General features: G+C 47.5%; 1 protein-coding gene across 9 annotated transcripts in view; it reads right to left on the bottom strand.

The window, feature by feature from the left end:
* ARHGAP29 (Rho GTPase activating protein 29) overlaps positions 1 to 23,199 on the bottom strand; it is a 527,305-nt gene that overhangs the window by 413,081 nt on the left and 91,025 nt on the right. Inside the window, exons 1-2 of one of the 9 annotated variants that reach the window (XM_069641219.1) lie at positions 1,837 to 1,852; positions 1,589 to 1,673 (exon numbers count right to left, since the gene is read on the bottom strand). The exons of 6 other annotated variants lie outside the window; for them this stretch is intronic. The gene's annotated coding sequence lies outside the window, so the exon portion shown is untranslated. 2 more of the 9 variants (XM_069641220.1, XM_069641218.1) reach the window with 2 other exon arrangements.

The raw sequence follows: 23,199 nt of genomic DNA, 5'->3' as shown, positions 1-23,199 counted from the left end.
CTGGCCCCCAGAACGCCGATTGTCCAGTCTCCAGAACGCTGTGCTTGTAAAATCAAGGCTCAAGGCGTAGAGCCACATGGAATTGAATTGGAAGCTGCTCACCAGAGTAGCCTAAACCTGAATAGTAAAACGGTCTTCTTCTTCTTCTCAATTATCGGCGGCGTGGGCGGACCCAAGCAACGGTCCAAAGCTGTATATGTGTATTGTACTTTGCACACATTTCACTGTTGTGGTGAGTTTTGTGATAAATGAAATGAGCACAATATTCAGTTTGCATTTCATGATCAGAAGGAATGCATGTTTGAATTAGTATGAATAGGCTTCTTTGATAAATTGGCAGTCATTCTTGTGTTCCCAAAATATACTTTGTATGCAAAGCAGTCGGCATCCGACATTCCGAGCACCGGAATTATTCGCCACTTAGCTCCGCCCCCCTGAATCCCACCCACAACACTCTGGCAATCCGTGGACCCGCCCGCTGTGAAGGGCGGTGGAGATTCTCCCAGTACATTGTGTCATTTCCAGCACTGATTTGAAACCCATCATATTATTTGTCGATAAATCACAGGAAGAGCGCGTGCATACACAAACATGCGCATGTATATTTTGTAATACGTTTAGAAAAAAAACATCCAACAGTTATTAGTAAAAAATCTAGGATACAAAAGCGCTGCCTCTCTAGAAGGAATCCACTGTACGCAGCCGTCTCTCAGAAATCAATCTTGCGCTCTCACATGTATACACCATCACATGCACTTGGAGACAGCCACACACACCCCTAGGGCCCGTTGATCTTCCACACTATAGCAACAAGGGAGCTTTTGTTCTGCAGGAATGCAGGGTATGTGACTGGGGGAGGGCAAGGGAGAGGGGGGATGCACACGCTAAAACCACTACTCGCTCAATGTGCGTTCTCAGGAGGGTTGCGGACTTGAAACATAGAAACATCTAAAAAATCACGGATCGGCACGCAAAATAAACTAACGGCGCATATTTCAATTTTAAAAAAGTATGCCTACTCATAGAAAATGTCCGCCGAGGTGCACGCGGAGCTCAGTGGGCGGACATATTACAAAGAGTTACGATTGGTAAATAGGTTTTTAGGATGACCGTTCAGGAGCAAAAATGTTTGACAAGTGTAAAAATGCTGTTCCGTGACTAACATTGACGCCTCCAACTACGGCAATTCGTCACTATGCAAGCACTTAAAAACAAATGACAGGAGCAGCGTGGAACAATTGGATTCCTTCAGCGAAACCAATGACGTCTCGGATTCTGTTCGAGGCAACACTAGAGCACCTGGACCTGAAAAAACACTCGCCATTCTTGGTGGTGCCACTTAAACAGGCAAGCAAGCCCCCTAAGCTTGTGGGGAGCATTACAATTCAAAATGGCAAGGCTTGCAACGCAGATTTCAATCCAATGGGCTCAATTACAACAAAAACGGTACTCCCGATGGGGGCTATGAATAGGCGAAACATAGACAAAAGCAGGTGGAAACGTGAAAAGCGTAGTGTGCGCCAGTGTTAACGGAAAACTGCATAGCTTCACCAAAACAAAACACATCGACAACATTCAATGCACGTACCTTAAAGAGAGCAGAAAGTGTTCACATATCGTTTGAAAAATCCACCACTTCAAAAATAACTTGCGGTCAAATGACTTGGGGAAAACTGAAGAAAAGAAAACCATACGACGAGCATGTAAGTGTGCCTTATGGTTGAGACAGGCGGCTCCCTCACATTAACGCCCACCCAGCAAAGGCCAAAAACCAACTACTTAACCCATTATTTTTGAGACCATTTTAGGCACGATTAGGGATTTCAAGTGGAGTACCTCAACCTTTTGCTGGACAACCGGGCTTCGCCATGCAATCAATGCTTTGCCCTTTGTACCTCCAAAAGCCGCACCTGGTCAGGCGCATCATCGCTCATCAGCCACCTTCATCCCCGGCCAACGCTTATGCGTTAAGTCGGATTACATGGTCCTTACAAGCTGTGCCCTTTTCCTTCATCAGTTTAACGGCTCAAGTTTAAAAATTACTAATACAGCCTGGCAGGAACAGCAAATTACCTCCCATACTTCCATGGGGGTTATGAAAATGTACCGCAACAACCTTTATCTCCCACAAGTCAAATATCTTCTTTTGCACTTCAATTCGGTCTTAATTTGTACCACCCATCCGGTTTTTTGTTTTTTACTCATTTGCTGCATAGCTGCCTGCTTTGCTAGAGACAGTACTCCAAATAAGATTTTGAATTAAGAGTATTCTACTCCCTACTTTTTGAAGTTGGAACTACAATGATTTTTTTGGGGAGCAAAATTGAAAGTCCAATTCCCAGTCGGAGTATTTTCTAAAGCAAACAATTTTTTTCAACTGGAACACGGAAAAGTTTGTAATCATTATTCCTTTGCACCAAGTTATTAATACACATTAAATGATACATGGAAACTTCTCCCAATCAGGCAGTAATAATAGTAGTTTCTTCCTGTGCTATTACGTGCACTACTGGTCCAAACATATCCACGGAGCTGTGTGGGTGAAAGCAGGAGCACAAGGGTCATGTGTCTGTTTCCTATTTTATGGTGGGAGTATTTGTACTCCCTATTTTTTGGGAGTAAAAGAGGCCGATACACCCCTTACCTGTAGAGTTGGCTGGAGCATTCCTCATGTTGGCAAGTTCCATTCCACAACCATGCTTAGTGATTGTGAATAACAGCTGTCAACATGGGAAAACATAACATAAAAAAAACGGGGCCAGCACTAAGAAATACATGCAATTGATTCTATAACTTTTTAAAAAGACGAACGAGTTGTGCAATTCGTGACTTAATTATGGACGCATGCTCAACCCCTGATAAAACTGGTATCAAACCACAACAGAACAAATGTTATGTTAGTAATCTTTTAAGCTGTGCTCTTCACCATCACTGGGGTCGTAAAGTGCTGAGCATCGTCTGTGCAGAGGTGAATTGTGACACCGACCCAGGGTCTGCATAGGAAATAGGCTGGAACTAGGGAGAGCTCCAGCAAAGTTAGTCTCGCAGGCTCAGAAGCTGTCCTAATTGGTATATATGTCTTGCAATTTGCATACATATTTTCTTGGGGTGAGTGTTTGTGGCCAATGAAAAGCGCAGACCCCAACTTCTTTTATTAAAGGGTTTCTTGCTGAATCACTAGCACAAAACTATTTCAAATACAAAATGGTGGATCTTCTTTTGTTCCCAAAATGTGCTTTGCGTTTATGCCAATCAACAGTCATGGGTTTCATGAGGAGAAGAGGTGTTTTGTGACATGGCCTTAGTCCCGGCCCTTAGCCATGCCCCCTAAACCCCTCCTCTCAAGGAGTAGGGCATTACCGGAGAACATTGTTTCTATTTCCAGCATTGCCCAGGGTGGCAGCCAAACCGTGGTCTTTGGGGTGAAAAGGAAACTGGGTCAAGAGAGCGGGATAAGTCAGGCAAACAAAAACGGGCAGATTTAACTCACAACATATAAGGGAATAGAAACATAAGGGGGCGCGAGGAGTGCATAGTTTTAGTGTTTGACCAGAAACATCAAATATAAAGGAGGGACAAGAGCTTTCTTCATAGCCCATCAGAACTTTCACGGAAGCAGTTAATATTCCACAAAACTTGTCATGCAATGTCAGAAGTCATCATTCCGTCCTGATGTCAACATGCCGTGAGGCTTTTCACACAGAATCGCTCCTTCTCCCCATTTATTCTCTTTGTTATCAAATCTTCTTATTGCCTAGCACCCACCCCAAAGACATAGCTGAATCCATTCTCTCCTGCTCGGATTCCCCACTCTTTAACCCTCAAATAAACTCTATTTGGGTGCTGCATCCATTTTCCAATATTACTTCACTAGCACTTCACCATTAGAATGCTCTCAAATCATAGAATTAAGCCACTCAGTAGAGGTATTGAGGACCAAGCTAACGCTCTACCAGCTAGTCAGAGAATTTGCAGCCCCACCTCCCATACACTAGGCTCCGCCCAAAGATGATGTCAAATAGAAATGTGTCCAATAGTGTACCTGATGGGCCATTGCTTGGGGTGCATTTAAAGGCCAAACAGAAGTACCTTTCATATGAATAGCAGGCATTTATACACTGCAACCAAAAACGGCCTGGCTTTTGCTTTCCCTGTCACACCAATGGCAGGCATTTAAACATTGCAACAAAAATGGCCTGGCTTGTTCTTTTGTTTCATGTAAAGTTTGAGAGCCACGTGGAAAGGGGCCTACATATCATTAACAATTGACAAGCAGCAGTGTTATTCGCCCAAGAAGGAGGAATCAAAGAATCTTACGACATGGAAAACATGATTTTTAAACATTAAAAGCAAAAATGGCCTGCACAGGTTCGCAAATAAAATGGCTTTAAAAAGCCACAATGGAAAAATATATCACTGCTCACAGAAAAATCTCAGGAAAGGAAAACATGATGTGTGGGTTGACCAAAGAAAATGTATATTATGTTTCACCCACAAACTCCAGTACATTGTGAAGAGACTTCAGGAAAAACCTGTTCTGGCGGAGGTCAAAACTTCACAATAAAAAGCCCCACTTCCAGCCCTGGATGTCACACCTCCCATCGAATGACGCTGTACAATAGAATCTGCTCTTGAAGATGTCGAAAGCCATGGTTCCCCAGACTGGCTAGCCCTAAAGGCAGGTTTGTTCGTTTGTTTTTATTACTTGTATTGCGCACCAGATCCGGGGGTAACCGGGCGCATTTTATAAGACAACTTGAAGCTTAGTTACAGGAGCAAATGGCAAAAATAGAGAAGCAAAACAAGGAAATATATAGTAATATACAACAGACATGTACAAAAATATATAATTGGCAAAAGAGGATGCATGTATTTACAGTCCTGATCAGAAACTACCATGGATAAATAAGTCCAGGCAATGGGTGAACCATTGTATGTCTGCATTTTTGATCCACGTTATGAGGTTATGTCGGAAAGTGAGGTAGGGTTGGTCGGTCTTCAAGGTGGATGGTAGGGAGTTCCAGAGTTGAGCTGCTTTTACCTGAAAGCTACATCCACCGACTCTAGTCAGTTTAACTCTGGGTATGGATATATTGTTGGAGTTAGCGGATCTGGTGATTCTTGTGGGATTTGTTCGCGTGAATCTTGCGGAGAGGTAAAGTGGTGCGGCGTTATTAAGACATTTGTGGACCAACGAGGCAACTTTTAGTTGGATTTTCTCCTGAGTGGAGAGCCAGTTATTGGCTCGTGTAAGTTTGTGATGTGGGCTCTCCTGGGAATACCTAGCGCTGCTCTAAGCGCATTGTTCTGCAGAGTTTGAATTCTTTTGACAACTTCCTAATTAGCCCCAATGTAGAGTGAATTGCAGTAGTCCAACTTTGATAACACGAGCACTCTCGCAAGTGTGATGCAGCTGTTGTTTGATAGGAAGGGTTTGCCTGCTTTTATCAATTTACAGGTGTAGGCAGTTGCAGAGGCCATTGTGTTGACTTGTTTATTGAAAGAGAGGGTGGAGTCCAGGTAGAAGCCCAGAGTTTTAACCTCGTGGGCAGTTGTAATTTGGTTGTTGTCAATATTAAAGGAAGAGTAGTTAGGGCCCAGTTTTTTGAGGGTAGGGGGTGTGCCGAGGATGATGATTTCAGTTTTGTCATCATTCAGGCATAGTCCGTGAGTGGCCATCCATGCCTGGATGATGAGATACACTTTGTTCACCAAGGCCAAATCCTTGTCGTAATCACCGGTAAGAGGTAGGAGAATCTGAGTATCATCTGCGTAATTAGTGTAGGTGATACCAAGATGGTCCAGATCATCGAAAAGGGGCTTAGTGAGGAAGTTGTAAAGTGTGGGAGAAACACAAGATCCCTGGGGCACACCACATGTGATGGGGATGGAGTCTGCGGCCGCAGTGGTGGAGAAGACTCTCATAGTCCTATTGTTGAGGAAGGATTGGATCCAATTTATGGCTTCTTCTGAGAAGTGCGCAGCCATATCCAAGTGTCTGCAAAGGACCTTATGGTCAACAAGGTCGAATGCAGCTGATAAGTCCAGGAGGAGGAGTAAGGCTGGTTTGCCTTGATCCCTAAGCTCATCATTTTGCGCCTTGAGGTCTAAGGGGGCAGTTTCGGTCCCGTGCTGGGGGGCGGAAGCCAGACTGCCGTACTCCTAGTAAATTGTTGGTTTCAAGGTGTTTCTGTATTTGAGAGTATGCCACTTTATCTATAATTTTTAAGAGGAATGGCACAGTGGTGATTGGGCGGTAGTTCGTAGGTATGGCTGGGTCTAGCGTCTGTTTTTTAAGCAATGGGAGTACCCAAGATTCTTTTAGGTTACTGGGTATGGACCCTGTTGCGAATGAGGCGTTAATGAGTTTTGAGATAAAGGGGGCCAGGTCTCTAGCTGCGTCCTTTATCAGTTGTGCTGGACATTGATCCTCCTGACAATTAGATGGTTTGAGTGACAGTATGATTTGTTCAGTCTCAATAATAGATACTTTAGGGAACTTGAAACGAGGAATGTCGATGTTATTTATGGGAGGGGTGGTAGTTATTTTGGGTTTAGTATCCAGACTGAGCGATGATTTTTTCATGGCAATTTTAGATTGGAGAGTTGTCACTTTGTTAGCTAGGGCTTGCTGAATGTTGGAGCACCAGGTTTTATCTTTGACACAGTTGTCCGGCACTGGGATGGGAGATTCTATTTCCTTTAGGATAATGAAGAGTTCCTTCATGCTAGAGTTGGCTTGGGCTAGTCTATTGTTGTAGGTTTCCCGTTTTGCCGACAGTATTTCCTTTTTGTAAAGGGTGGAGATGTCTCTCAGGGTGCTCTTATTTTCTTCTGATGGTTGCAATTTCCATGCGACCTCGCATTGTCTTTTTTTGGTGCGAAGCGTTTTTAGGTACTGGGTGTACCACGAGTTGAGGTGGGCTTTAGGTTTGCTTCGTCTCACTTTCAGTGGAGCAATTACGTCCAGAGCAGATGACATAATTTTGTTATACTCATTCACTAGAGTTTCAGGGTCCAGGTTATCTGGTAATGAGTTGAGAGTAGGGAGGATAAGCGGGAGTAGGTTATCTGGGGTGATTTTTCTTATTCCTGGTCGGGATGGCTGGTGCTAGCTGGGCTAAGGTAGGAGTAGGTCGGTCTGTTTCTAGAAGAAATGTTATAAGGTGGTGGTCTGTCCAGATGAGTGGGGAGATCGATAGGACGGAGGCATTGCAATTGTGGTCTGCCACCCAGTCAAGTATTCTACCCTTGTTGTGGGTAGGGTGGAGTACTTTTTGTGAAAAGCCTAGTTCAGAGAGTAAGTTAGCCACTCTGCTTGCTAGTGGTCGTTTTGATCATTGAAGCCCAAGTTTAGATCCCCTAGTAGGAGGACTTGTGAAGATTGTTTTAGGTCATGCGAAAGAATGGTGGAGATGTCCTCCTCGAAGGTACCAATAGGGCCTGGAGGTCTATAAATGAGGTGGATGGTGATGGTTTGGGTATTGTTAACAGCAAATTTGGCTGTTAAGCTTTCGCAAGATTTAGAGTCATTAGAGGAAGCTAGCCTGGTGGATAGGTTGGTTTTAACAATAAGGGCTATGCCTCCACCGCGGGCTTCGCTTCTGTCTGCTCTTAGGATGGTGTAGTCGTTTGGGATTGCTAACATAATAGCTGGTCCTGCCGCGGCATGTAACCAGGATTCCGTAATGGCCAGGAAGTCAAGGTTTTCGGTCTGGATAAGGTCAGCAATCTCTGTGGCGTGAGCAATCATGGACCTAGCGTTAATTAGTGCACCTTTGAGGTGGGGGAGAGTGGATGGCGGTGTACATATCTTTTCTTGGGTCGTGATAGGGGTGTGCATACATGCATTCTCTGTCTTCAAGTTTAGACTGTGTGGTTTTTCTGTGCCCCTAGTATGTGTAGGTTTGCTACGGTTAGTTGAGGTTAATGTTCTGGTGCGTGGTTCGTAAAGTTTGGCCAGTCTGGCTTGGAGTCTAGAGTTTCTAGATGTGGTGTTGCATGGTTTGGATTCAAAGGTCCAACCTTGATGAGGTACTTCAGTTTGGTTATTACGACTCAACAGTAGTTGGGTTTGAGTCTGTGTCATGGCGGGGTAGTGGGCTGAGTATTGAGGGGTAGTGTATTCAGTGGTGGGCGCGAGACTAATTCTGTAGACTATGAGTGTTGTTAATGTGAGAAGGGCAAGTATGGCTTGTGAGGTAAAGCAGGGACTTCAAGGAAAAGTCATCCCTGGCTGAAGCATGGCAAAAAGGTGCAAGTCCTTGTTGCACCCACCTGAAAAGAGCCCACATTGACTTCAAAGAGACTCATAAAAAAAACTCTGATCACAGGCGAGCCCAGGAAGACAGATGGCTGTGGGGTATTTAGCGGCCATCCCATTTGCTGAACAGACACTCGCAATTAATTTAGAAGACTTTTAATTTTAGGCATTTTGCACAGCAAATCGGGCCGAGATTGGATTTAATTTTCATGCCATTTTTCATGTAATTTCCAGGCGGTTTTAAGGGGATAAAATGCATCTACCTGTGACTCTGGGAACTGTAATGGCCAGTTAGATTAGGTTTCTGGCTGATCTCAATGTGTGAAGTGTGAGTTGGTGAAAAGATGGAAAATGAAATTAGGAATATGCTTGATAATAATAAGGTTACTCACTGTAGTGACCACCTTACTCCTAGTCCATAGTCCCCTTTCCTCCATACTCATGGGACATTCCTCCGTCCTGTGGGACGGGACCGGAGCACTTTGTAAAATGCATCACATTTTCCAAAAATGTGTCCTTCCTCTCTTTTTATGAAGGTACCACACGTGGCTGTAACCCCGCCCTCCTTCGCTCCGCCCAGTGCATCGCCCATCAGTCCTTTTCTATGGCTTTTAAGCAATAACAGAGGAACCTTATTAGAGGGGACGGCGGGCGGGTGTATCGAGGAAAGGGGACTATGTACTAGGAGTAAGGTGGTCACTACAGTGAGTAACCTTATTATACTCCTACGTCCCATCCCCTTTCCTCCATACTTATGGGAGATTCCCAAGCACTCCTCACAGGAATTACAGGTGGATGGAAAACTCCTTACTGAAAATGGTTTTTAAGTGCAGCCTGGCCAAACTGAGCATCAGACCTGGAGCTCAGATCCAAACAGTAGTGTTTACAAAAGGCAGATGGAGAGGCCAAGGCAGCCATTTTCGCGATGGCCTCCCAGAGGACATACTTTTGAAAAACAACAGCAGGTGCTTTGCCCCCTACCAGATGTGCATGAACCCCTTTTGGAGGTTGAAGATCTTGAACAGCGCAAGACTTCATAATATAGGCAGCGATCCATCTGGAGTTTGTCGCTTTGGAGGCCTGTTTACCCTGCGGATTACCGAAGGTCACCAAGAGTTGAGAAGAACTCCTAAATTCAGATGTTCTGTCCAGATAGAACTTAAGAGCTCTTCTAACGTCCAGGCAATGCAGAAGCCTCTCAGCCTCTGAGGCTGGGTTTGGAAAGAAGACAGGCAGGGAGATTGACTGATTCAGATGAAAATTAGAGACCACTTTTGGAAGGAAAGAACGATTCGTCCGCAGGACAACCTTATCCTTATGAAAAACTAGAAAGGGATGCTCCACCGACAAGGCCTTGAGCTCACTCGCACGTCTTGCCGAAGTCACAGCGACCAAGAAGGACACTTTCCACGAAAGGTGCTTAAGGTCTACAGTAGGCATTGGCTCAAAGGGCTTAAGGCACAAGGCCATAAGGACCATGTTCAGATCCCATGTCGGATGCGGCTTGCGAACAGGAGGGTAAAGACGCACGAGACCCGCAAAGTGCCTTTTAACCACTTGGTTTGACAGTGAAAAAGCACTGATCCGTGGATAGTATGCGGCAACAGCCGAAAGATAAGTCCTGCATGACAAGACATAGATGCCCGACTCTGCTAGATGAGAGACAAAGGACAGCACCGTATCGATCATAGCCCCCCTGGGATCCAGCTGTCTGGCTAAGCACCAATGGCAGAACCAAAGCCATTTGCTCCTGTATTGAGATCTCGTCGAGGGCTTCCTGACCGCCTGAATAATACATGTTATCAGCAGACAAGTTGAGGTATTCTAAAGATCTGAACTCAGGCAACATGCCGCCAAGCTGAACGATTGGGGGGAGGGGTGCCACAGCTGCCGATCTCATTGGTGAAGCATGTCGGGAACCAACGGAAGCCTGATCGGTGCACACACCCACAGATGCTGAAGCTCTGAAAACCAAAACCTGGCCGGCCACCACGGTGCTATGAGCAGAAGAGAACAGTTCACTGTGCTCCTCAGCTTGCACAGAGTGCTTGCACAGAGTCAAATATATCCGAGGCAGAGGCGGTAAAGCATAGGCCCTCATGTTGTGCCAGGGAATTTCGAGGGCATCCCCCAGAGAGGAGGCTCCCAGCCCGTTCCTGGAGGCATACAGGGGAAGTTTCCTGTTTGACGCCGTTGCAAAGAGGTCCACTTCTGAAGTGCCCCAACACCAGAGAATTTGCAAGAGGACCACCGAGTTCAGTTACCACTCGTAGCTGACCATTGTAAGCCGGCTGAGGGCATCCGCAGTAACATTCAGCTGACCCGGGATGTGCACTGCCACCAGCCAGATGCCATGCTGAATCGCCCATTCCCATATCTGAATGGCAAGATCCACAAGAGATGGGGACTTGGTACCCCCTTGCTTGTTGATAGACAACATGGACACCACATTGTCCGTGCGGATCCGGACTACTTTGTTGACAATGACAGGCTGGAACGCTTTGAGCGCCAGGAAGATCGCCAGGAGCTCCAAGTGATAAGGAGTTTGTCCTGCAGTGACCAGAGATCGGAAACCTGAAGAAGGTCCAACGTCGCACCCACCCCAGAAGGGAAGAGTCCGTCGTGATTGTCACTCGCGGGCCGGGATCCTGGAAGGCCGCGGCCACCGACAGATTGCTGAGAGACGACCACCACACAAGGTCCGCTCTCATGAAAGATGGAACCAGAATCATTTTGGAGTCTTGGTCCACTGCTTGGCGCCAAGAACTCCGAAGAGCCATCGGTGTTCCCCTCATCTTGAGGCGAGCAAGAGGAAGAGCCAGCACACACGAGGCCATGAAGCCCAGGAGCCTCTTGAACCACCAGGCCGACATGCTCTCTGACTGCGCAAACACCGGACACGTGGACAACAGATCTGCCAATCTGTCCCATGTCAGATAGACTCTGCAGTCGATCGTGTTCCACCCAAAACCCAGGAAAATCAGGTCCTGAGAGACCGTCATGGAGGATTTCCCGCCAGTTCACCGACAGACCGTGATGGAACAGGAGCTGGAGGAGAGAGACTGAAGGTTGCTCAAAGCTGATTGAGGACAAGGACTGCGCAGCAGCCAATCGTCCAAATACGGGTACACATGGATACCCTGAAGCCGAAGATGAGCTGTGATAACCGACATCATCGTCGTAAAGACACGCAGTGCCGAGCTGAGGCCAAACGGGAGCATTCAAAACTGGAAATACTCCTCCCCCATGGACTAAAATCAGAATATGCATATAAGCATCCTGAAGGTCCACCACGCTGCGCCAATTGCCCTTCTGTAAAGAGGACTTTATCTGACATGCCATGATCATCTTGAATTTCTCTTGGGGTAGAGAGAGATTGAACTGGGAAAGGTCTAAGATGGTGCACAGGGCAGCCTGGTTGGGTTTGGGCACCGTAAACAGCTGGGGTAGAAGCCCTCCCCTCGGTCCCCTAGGGGAACAGGTTCCACCGCTCTGAGATCCAGCAACTTCTGTATCTCTACTCTGAGGGAGGGCGACCCCGACTGCTGGAAGGGGGAATTGAAGGGTGGGGTAGGGGGAAGGGGCAAGCGGAAGCCCGCCCGAGCGACTAACAAGACCCACCAGTCCTCGGTGATGGCCTGCCACGCCTCCCAGTGAGACACAACGCGCCCTCCCACTGGGGTCTCGTGTGAGCACAGTGAAACTTCATTTAGATGGATTATCAGTGGCGGCGCCACCTGAACCTGAAGAGGAGGCCGAGGAACGGGAGAAAAACCGGCCCCGTTGCTGCCATCGGCAGGAATTTCCTGATGAGTATCAACCCTACGGGACTTCCGATCCAGAAATCCCCTAAAACCAGAGGAAGACCGAGGCTGCAAAGACGTTCTCTGTGCCCTGAAAGGCGGTTTCACCAAGACAGACAAGGACTTGGCGGTCTGGGTGCTGTCCTTAGTCTTAGTCAGTTCAACATCTGTCGTTGAATGAAAAAACTCCTTGCCATCAAAAGGCAGGTCCAGAACTTTATCCTGCACCTCTTTAGAGAACTTGGTAGCGTGCAGCCAAGCCTGATGACGTGTTCACGCCAAGCATAAGGCCCCGGGCCGAGGTGTCGACATGATGCGCCGTGGCCTCCAGCATATCCTGCGCCAGGACTCTGGCATCTGACAATCCTGCTTTAAAATCCTCTAGTTTGTTAGCGGTAATGAATTCCTCAAACTCTGAAAGACCTTTCCACATTTTCATATTCGCCCCGGCCAATACCAGTTCCGCGTTAGCTTGACGTAACTGCAGGGCTGAATTAGCAAAAATCTCCCCCCCCCAAAGAGTCAAGAAGCTTGTCCTCTTTGGCCAGAACCTGCGTTGCCCCTGTAGAAGACGAAGAAGCTGGCCTGGATTGTAATGTAGCAGCAGCCACTACCATGGGGAAGGGGCGGACACGACACTAAGGCCACTTCTTCCGAAGAATGGAGCCTATAACGAGCGTCAATCTTTTTGTTAACAAACAGTCCAGAGTGTGGTTTCTCCAAGTCTTTACGGACCTCGGCTTAAACGTCCTTCTGCAAGAACAAGCCGGTGCGCTCCAAAGGAGACAAGTGAACGCCCCCGAAAGCACTCCTTCCTGCGGAACGGGTGCCTCGCGTAGTGGAACATCCAAAAGACATGTCCAGCACCTATTCGTGAAAGGCTCTAACAGAGCGGGGCTGGTCCTCGCTGCCTGATCCTCCCTGTACGTCGTCCGACACATCCGGATCAAGCTGCGCAACATCTGGCACTGCTGAAGATTTGTCCACTGGAGACAATGGAGGCAAGGGAGGGAGGGCCGGTGGAGGCCCAGCCAGTAGAGGCGGCGCTGGCGGAATCACCAGTACCACAACTGGGACCGACAGTGCAGAAAGGCATATCTCCATAAACAACCCTCGAAAAAACTTCTTTATGGGGTCAGAGTTGCTTTTGAAATTTGCCGAAAAAAGCGTCCTCCGCTGACGATTTAGGCACGACTGGAGGAAGCCTCTCATGAGCGGAGTAACCCCATGGATGTAAGGGAGAGGGTTGCCAAGAGGGCCCTTCTCTGCTGTTATCAACATAGATCAAGGGCGCAGATGCCGCAGCGAGCGAGACGTTGTGCGGTAAGGGCATCCGAACGTTCCCATCAAATACTGGACCAAAGGTATGCGCACAAGGAAAACTATGTTCACCTGAAATGCCACTCCCCACACCCAGCACCGATGGCGTAGATGTAAGGGAGGTATCCAAAATGGCCGACGTAGTCTTGGCGGGAGCAGCCGCCATCTTGTCAGCACCTGAGAACTGCAACACGTGTGGAAGTGAGACAGGGGTTTCCACGGATGGGCCAGGGGTCCTCCTCTTAGCCTTGACACAAGGAACCTCGGCCGAGCCGGTACTGCGTGGCCTAGAATGTTTTTGAGACATGCTATCAGCTAGAATAGCCTTCAACGGAAGAACCTCAGCAACGCCAGTAACAGAGTAATTCCGGTCAGAGACCTCACTCTGTGCCCCCTCAACAGAACTGGCGTCACCGCTTGAGCAGGAACGATGAGGAGTACACCTCACCGACAAGACCTTAACAGGCCTCTCAGAACTGTCGGTCACCTTAGCCTCCAAATGAGGGACCTTGGACCCGAGCCTGGTAAAAGCCCCTTCACAAAGGGCCTCTAACTTAAGTTCAGTACAGAAAACCTCAACTGAGGCCTTAGGGTGTCTTTACGGGAAGCTACAGTCAAGGAGACCTCGAAGCAAGCGCTGGTACCTTGCGCCTCAGTAGAAATGGGCCCACAAACAGCCCCCACAGGAGGGGCCTCGGATTGTGATCCAGTGTCAATAGGCCCCTTACGGAGGCCCTCTGAGAAAACTCTGGTACACTTTTTAGGCCTAAAAGGCACCTCAGGGCAAGCCCTGGTAACAGAGCTTTTGATGCTCCTCCGGGAACGGGAAGACCCCGGGAAGGAGTTCCCCGGCTGGGGTGCCCTAAAAAGTAAAGAACTCACCGGGCATTTCTTCTTCTCGTCGATGAAAGTTTGAAAGTGCGTAGGGGGAGTGCGCTGAAACACCTCCTCCCAATGCTCTAAACGACGTTAAAGCGCCCAGACCGAAAGAGAATCACAGTAAAAGCACGTGTCCCACCGGTGGTCCGGACCCAAACACGCTAAACAAAGAGGATGGGGATCTGCCCTAGTGAAGCGTCACCCACAGGAAGAGCAAATAGGAAAATCTAACTGAAACGGCATAGACGGACTGCAACACGAACGCTAAACCGGAGCAGGAGAGGACGACACAGGAAGGAAAGAATCTTCCAAAGATGCAAGTGCTTCCAGTCCCGATCGAGCGGCGAAAAGGACTGATGGGCGATGCGCTAAGCGGAGCTTCGGAGGGCGTGGTTACGGCTGCATGCAGTAACCCACGTAAAAGAGAGGAAGGGCACATTTCTGAAAAATGTGATGCTTTTTACGAAGTGCTCCGGTCCCGTCCCACAGGACGGAGGAATGTCCCATAAGTATGGAGGAAAGGGGACGGGACGTAGGAGTACTTACATATTCATAACTGTAAAACATTATGAAAACGACAAAAATGGGACACATTGGCCATGTACAGATTTGGTGGTCGGCTTACCTAATTCCCCATGATCAGCTAAAACAGAATATATGTTTCATATGGCAGTTGCTAGTACAGTTATGAAGTTTTGATACATAACTAGTTTTTGCCAAAATGTTGAAAAGAGAACAACGAATGGTGATGATTGGGAAAAGATAGGGGTTGCTCCAAAATCCCTAAACCTATCCTGATGGGGGGCGAGAGAGAAAGGGGGTAACTGTGCAATCCTGGTGGCAGGGATTATTGCAGGGTACTTCCCCTAGATTGTAAATTTAGTGATGTCATTCCTGCTATATAAGGAGGACTGTACTATGACCTAACACACACAAAAACCGGGGAGACAGAAAAGGAGGACGGAGAGAAGGCTGCTGAAACGTACCATATTTGAGAGTGGAGTGACCAGGCCCCCTGTCCTATCTTTCCAGAGTGTCCTGAGATGCAGCTGGCTTTCCTGAAACTTAAACAAAGGCTTGCTATGTAAGTAGCAATCACCCCAGCTCTAAATTGTAAAAGCCCTTCATTTTTTTGCAGCAGTGCATCCAATATTTCCCCATTGAAAACCCCAAATTGCTAGTGTAGTTTAACCATCTCCCCATAGAAGAATCTCGTTTGCCTGTGTATGTTAGCATATCCCCATTGAAAAGCCCCTCATTTGACTGTGTAAATCCTTAGTCATTTTGTAAGTAAATCAATTAACTCCCCAATTGAATTTCACAGAATCAGGATTGTTGGCGTTCGAAACCAACAATCTTTTTCCCCAGTGTTATTGTTAATTGTTATAGTCATTAAAGTATTGCCCAAAATAATTAATCCCCTTGTGAGCTGAAAACCAAATGTGTCTGTGTCCAAATTATGCCCTGCTAAGCGAATTTTCATTTGCCAGTGTCATTCCTATTTGCATCTGTCCTATTATACCCAAACGGTTGTTTCCATTGCGAGTAATCTCTTTGCCCAAAGCCTACCTGTTAGTTTCCCCTGTCATTTCCACTGAAGACCGTGGTTCCTATGTGCCTTTCTCATTGTTGAAAGCGTGCCTGTCATTTTCAGCCCCAGTAAAATTAGTGTGATTTGCATTTTCATTTTTCTAAAAATGTTGCTTCACCTTTGAAAAAGTGTTTTACCTAGACTAGGAGTATTCCCCTTCAATTCTGAGCGCGGATTTTGAATTGCATTTCCTTCGTTTTTCATGGCTTAGAGCTGGCCGGTCATTTCCAGGCAAAAATAAGGGCAATTTCCATTTTCGTTTTTCTAAAAATGTCACTTCACCTGTTTAAATATGTTTTTCCTACTTTATAGCTCTTCCCCTGCTGTACACTGATCACGGATTTTGAACTGCATTGCCTTTTATTTTTAATTCTTTTGATTTTGTTCATGTTTTGCCTATATTAAAATTGATTTTCCTATGTGCGCTAGCTAGTCTGTTTTGAAGCCCCATTTGTCTTCTAGTGCAAGCAGCCCAAAGTTCCTTGGGTGCTGTCCCATAGCAGTAGCATTAAAATCATTGAAAAACCATTGTTCCATTGTACTCCAATACGAAATGTCCCCCTACTGGTTCCCCATCTTGTGTCAGTGGGCACCACCCCAAAACCAATTTGTTCATTGGATTCTTACCTCTGCCTCTGCCTTCCATTCAAAGGGATTCAATCCAATTGTTGTTTGCTTGGGGTGAGGGGGGTGTAGTGTTGCAGGGGGGAGTGCTTAACCTTCCTGCAATCATTTGAGTGAAATTGTTTTGTACTGCTTTTCATAAAACAAAATAGGAGCGGCATCACAGTATCTCTTAACCTGGGTACATTCTAGAAGTCCGTGCATTTGTGTTGCCATGACATTAGTGGCTACTGTCATCCATTTGTTCTGATTGGATATTAAAATAATACTTGATTAAAGTATTCATTGACAACACACCGGCCTGGTTCCTGGTCTATCGTGACATGGGGTGAAGTGGGAGAATGGAAGACCAGGCTCCCGTCCTTCACCTCTCGCGCTTGGCCTAGAGGGTCACGGCCCAGACACCCGCCGCGGGAAGAGTTTGTCCATTTACCAGACGACCAGGTACCCTGGTACAGGAACATACGGATGTGTCCACCTGCCTGCCCAGCAGCCCGCACTGGCCATGCCGACACCTGCGGCTCGGATCAGCTAGACTAAAAACCACACGTCGTTAGAGATGCCATGACGACCTAGACAACGGGAAGCACATCTGTACAAGTATACACACTTAACATTTCCACACCAATCTACACGAAGAACATACTCAGTGCTCTGACGTAGGCGACAGGCATATTCACGGACGTGCATCTTTATTATTTTTACATAGGCTTTCAGAATGCAGAAACGCAAGATGCATCATGAACTCATCTATAACGCTTGCTCACGCTTCCCTTGAAACCCGTTACCACCATGAGAGGTATAATGGAAACACGATACTGGTCATGGAAATGTATGCTACTATAATCTAAAGCACCTATGCACCAAACAGACTACTTAAGCACCAGGCCCGAGTAGGCCTCAAACAAGAGCTCCCGTGGACATTAACAAAGCAAGAGTCAGGTTGCTGATCCTGCAGAAAGAACCCGATGGAGCAACCAGCCAAGGTCGCAATGTTGCAAGCCCACATCCAAGAACAAATCATCAAAGGCACGATGTTGCAACCTCGTACTCCGCGTACCAACGTTACAGTCATATCTACAAATTAAACCAGACACACAGTGGAAAAGCAATATTAATTGTGCAGAATTCTGCCTCAAACACGGTCCCGCCTCACGTGACCAAGCCGAATCTGACGAGATGCCAAAACCCAGGAGAGAAAAGGCGTCTGGGTCCCTCACTACGAGACACAGGCCGAGACACTTGAAAGGCTCAATGGACACCTGCTACAGTGGGAGCGGTCAGCCTTCCACCTATGAATAAATCCTCACATTGTCTGCACGTACCCATATTGAAACATTGTTGCAAACACAGGTACACCGAGAGCTGGGAACAACGGTGGTCCCAGGCTGGGGAGCTCACGGATGCACCAATCAGAACATGGGGCTCTTATCTCAGACGTCAGTAACATTAGCCAATCCTCAGGAGCCTTCATGTAACAATTCTTATGTATCCAATTATAGGGACAACCCAGATATACCACCTGACTACACCTTGTCCACTAATATCATTCTCTATATGTGTACTATACTAACCCTACCACTCGAGCAACCAATTAAGAGTGGCGATAGGTTTTTTGTTAACTTTCTGAAGTGACGCAAGTAGCGCGTCATAATGCAGTAAAAAGGGCCTGTGAGCCCCACGATTATGTGTGTGTCAGGACGGACGCGTACGCTCCTTGACCCATCCCTGCCGTTTTGTATAAATAAACAGCAGAGTCGCCTTGCTCCTTGTGTGCGTCTCATACTCTATCTCATCTGGGATATACGGGAGGAGTTGGGGCCTCCCTGCCCGGAGGTCTGCGGACGGCCCGGCCGACCCCGGCAGAATTTCCCCCCCGACAGGGGTGTTGGTGGAGGTTGAGTGCGAGACAGGTTGGAGGCCTGTAGTATACTAAAAAAGAATCAAAAAGAATCCGTAGTGTACTAAAAATAAAAAGTTTTATTGTGCGCCACATTCTTTGTAGGGGAAGGAGCTCCCTGGCTGATGTGTGCCATGTAATACACCGTGACACTGCCTAACTATATGTAATTGTTAAGTGTGCCTAATAGCATAACTGTGGTTTAGTTGCATTTAGAATATATAATCCGGTGATTTGTTGAATTTAAAAACTGTGAATAATCCCACTCATGGCACAGCTGATTTCAGAAACTATGAATAATCTCACCTGGTGGCATAGTTCAAATTAGAAGGTACATCGTCCTACAATATAATTGACCTAGAAACTAAGAATAATATCCTAGCCTACAATCAGACATTGTCCCTAAATGTGGCATAGGTAAACCTAGAAGCCCCAATCCCTATCACGAACGGAGTTCAGCGGGTTACCCGGAGCGGTCGGCGAAGGGTAGAAATTGTTAATGACATCATCATTGGTATAACTGAGCGGATAATCAACCTCACCCTGCTGCATAGTTGAACTTAGAAGGTGTGAATAATCACCCTGTGATATAGTTGAACTTAGAATGTGTCCCTAACTGTGGTATAACAAGTGTGAATATTATCAACCTCTGGTATAGCCGAACGTGGAAAGTGTGAACAAAATCACCCAACTACATTTTAGTCCAAACTTAGCAACAACATGAGACCACCCAGCCCACCATTGTCCACCGAAAGTCGACCCACCCCCATTTTCTCAACCCACTCGCTGACCATCACACCCCCAACCCAACCCCTATCCAAACACCAAGCCAGAGGAGCCCGATGGCGAGCCGTCCATCCCCTCCCATCATCCCCTCCAACCATCATCTCCTCCAACCATCATCCCGCCCACACCGCCAGCCCCTTCAATGAACAACCCGCCGAGCCTCCCAGGCACACCCTGCCCCGCCACCACCCCCTCCACTTTCCTCTCATCAACTCCCCTAAACATCCTCCCCCAACCCCACTCCTTCCCCATTCTAAAAACTGCACGTCTCGCACTGACAAGAACAGTAGCTGCATCCCTTTCACCCCCCCACCCTCTCTCACACTCCAACTGCAACAAAATCCCTGAAAAGAAAACGTACCTGGTCTCCCTCAACCTCTCATTACTCCTTGTCACTCCTGTCTCGACCCACCACATCAATCTCCCATTCCCGATCACCACCACCCTCCCCCCTTCCTCACCCTGCCTAAAACCCCTCTCCCTTGAATTCTCACCAACCACAACTGAAACTCCCAACCCCACACCCCACCTTCAAATGCCCAGACCAAATTCCAACCAACCAGACAGCTGTCCAACCCCTCTGCACCCACCACCTCGACCGGCCACTCTTCCCATTGACCACCGACCAGCCCTCTCGCTCACCCCAGTGTCCACTCTCTCCCCTCACCCCTCACCACCACCCCTCTGACTCACTGCCCCTCCCCTCCCATCCTCCACCTCTGCTACTCCCTCATCACCTCCTGTACCGAAGTAAGATGCATTCTTTTTAATGCCCGATCTGTAGCAACAAAAAAAAAAAAGACACAGCATCTTTGACCTCCTCGCATCCGACAAACCGGACCTAGTCGTTATCACAGAAACCTGGCTCTCTGACGTCTTTGCCCCTATCGCCAATGAAGCCTTCCCCCCCTGACTACTCTCTCATCCCACTGAACCGACCCTCTAGAGGAGGGGGACTAGCAATCGCCTTCAAGTCACTCTTCTCCGCCGCAATCATCGACAACCAGCCAACCATCCCTTCCTGCGAATTGCTTCTCGTAAAACTATCCCTCCCCCCTTCGTTCTCCCACAGCTTCCTAATCTACAGACCTCGTGGCTACGACAGACATTTCTCAAACAACCTCTGTGACTCGATAGCCACCCTCCAACTAAACCATCCCACCCTCACCCTTCTAGGAGATTTCAATATCTGGCTTGACATCCCCACCAACCCTATGACCCACTCTCTAGTTGACTCCCTAGACGTGATTAACCTCCATACCCACTTAAACGGGCCAACTCACTATAAAGGACACACCGTTGATGCCATCTTCAGCTCCCATGACCAGATACATCTAAACACCCCCCTGCCCCTATCATCTGGTCCGATCACTTCATTCTCTTTCTCCATTCGCTCACCCACCCCGCTCCCCACACCCAAACCAGAACCTCCAAATTTACGCAAATGCTGGAAGAAACTAAAAATCCTTCCTGACCTAGCTGACGCGCGCCGTCAGTCTCCGCCCCCTACCTGCACACCCAATGAACACCTAACCTCCGACGCCTTTGACTCATGGCTCAATACCTCATTAATCTCGCTCACCCCCACTTGCAAACCATCAGCTCGCCATGGCCCTTTTCCTAGATGGTTTACACCAGAACTGAAGACCGCAAAACAACTATATAAATCCCTCGAACGCAAATGGCGGAAAGACAAAACCACCCTGAGCAGATCCACATTGGCCCAGTACCATTGCCACAACAAAGCCGAAATCCAGAAAGCAAAAAAAGCCCACTGCAACTCCGGTATCCTGAATTGTAAAAATCTCAGTAAAGAACTCCACAAAATCATCTCTGAATTCACCAAACCATCATGTACCACCACCCAATCAACTACCCTCACAATCACTCTGCGACTCACTCCCTCTCCACTTTTACACCACTGCTCTCGAAAGAACAAATTCTCTAACCAACAAACTAGCCCTCATGCTCCCACCACACAATCCTCCCACCTTACCTGCCATCCCACCGCCTGCAACCGCTACCCACCCAACCTTCGACTCTTTTACCCCAATATCAACTGACCAATTTCTCTACCTTCTCTCCACCCCGAAAACCATCCGGCTCCCCGCTAGACCCCTGCCCAGCCAAAACCCTCAAAGAAATATTTGCATCTACCTGAGCAGAAGAACACGCAAGAACCATCATAACCGATTCCCTCTCCTCTGGAATTTTTCCCGATGCGTTCAAAACTGCTCATCTCAAGCCTCTTCTAAAGAAAAAAAAAAAAAACTTTCCCTCGAACCTCTCGACCCTAAAACTACCGCCCCATCTCAAACACCAGGTTCCTTGCTAAACTCATTGACCGAACAGTCTACTCCCAACTAAATGCATTTGTTGGCTTCGACAATCTCCTAGACCCCGCTCAACCAGGTTTCAGACCCTGACATGGAACCAAAACCACCCTAACCTCAATCTGGGATGACCTCAAAAACACTGCAGATTCAGCGGGATGCACCGCATTAATCCTTCTTGATCTATCCGCCGCAATCAACCACTCAATCCTCCTCGACCGTCTCCACTCCCTAGGAATCCGTGGTAACGCTCTCAAATGGATAGCATCCTTCCTCAACAATAGGACCCAAATAAGCCTACTCTCCTCCTATGCGTCCCCTGCCCGACCAGTCAATACTGGAGTTCCACAAGGAGCATGCCTATAAGCCCTCCTGTTCAAACTCTATATGTCCACACTCCCACGAATAATCCGCTCGCACAATATCTTGTGCTACAACTATGCCGATGACACCCAAATAATCCTAAAACTCCTTAATTCAAAACCCAACTGCCAACCCGACCTCGCTGCCTGCCTCCTTGACAGACCATTGGATGACCACAAACCACCTCCGGTTAAACCCCTCCAAAACTGAAATCATGATGTGTGGCAACACCGAACTTCTTCCACACCCCCTATCCTGGCCATCTGCCATGGGCAATTCCCTGACAACCTCAAATTCACTAAAAAACCTTGGATGCACTCTCGACTCTGACCCAACCCTCTCGCTCCAAGTCAGCAACATCTCCAAGTCCTGCCACTACCACCTCAAAATTCTTAGGCACATTTTTCCATACCTCTCCTTTCCCAACAGACTCTCTGCGGTCCAATCAAATGTTATGTCAAGACTGGACTATTGATCGGATGGAGTGGATGTAACAGTTGGAGTGGATGGAACGCATGGAGTGGATGGAACGCATCGAATGGATGGAACGCATGGAATGGACAGAGTGGATGAAACGGATAGAGTGGGTGGAACGAATAGATTATATGGAATGACTCAAGTGGATGGAACAGATTGGAGTGGCCGGAATGGACAGAGTGCATGGAACGGACAGAGTGCATGGAACGGACAGAGTGCATGGAACGGATGAAGTAAATAAAACTCATGGAACAGATGGAACACACTAAACAGATGGGAAGGATGAAATGGATCAACAGATTGGATGGAGTAATTTATGTAGATGAAGGATTGAATGATGCAATGAATGAAAGACTAGTAAACTAAATTACCAACCAGATAAAATGTATGAACAGACGAAGCTGAATGAACGGACAGAGTGAATAAAACAGATAAAATTGATGGTACAGAGGAGCACTCAATCTCAACTCACGCTTACTCTCTCCTATACACCACCAGTCAACTAGAACAGCGGTACTATGACACATTCGGTATAGCTGTTCTCAAACTAACACCCGCCACATACTCCTCATCATCCTAAATAAACACAACTAGCTGAGAACACCCCGTCAGCCTAAGCGTCTCATCGGGCCTAACGCAGACAAAAATCAGTCTGGGTATCAACCCACCAGAATGAACACATATTCCTGACCTCCCAACCACCACACCTACTGTTAAGGAGCAGCTATCATGCAAGTACCCCAGTAGCTGCACACATATCCGGTGCACCCATGCACCTTTTGTCTGGCTCTCTCTCTACTGACTTGAACTACGGTTCCCGAAGGCGCTCAACCTACCAGCGCTTTGAGATCATACCAATG

The sequence above is a fragment of the Ambystoma mexicanum genome, chromosome 1q, assembly GCF_040938575.1.
Source record: "Ambystoma mexicanum isolate Mex_15411 chromosome 1q, UKY_AmexF1_1, whole genome shotgun sequence".
Classification (NCBI taxonomy): domain Eukaryota; kingdom Metazoa; phylum Chordata; class Amphibia; order Caudata; family Ambystomatidae; genus Ambystoma; species Ambystoma mexicanum.
This window is presented reverse-complemented; position numbering and strand designations above follow the sequence as displayed.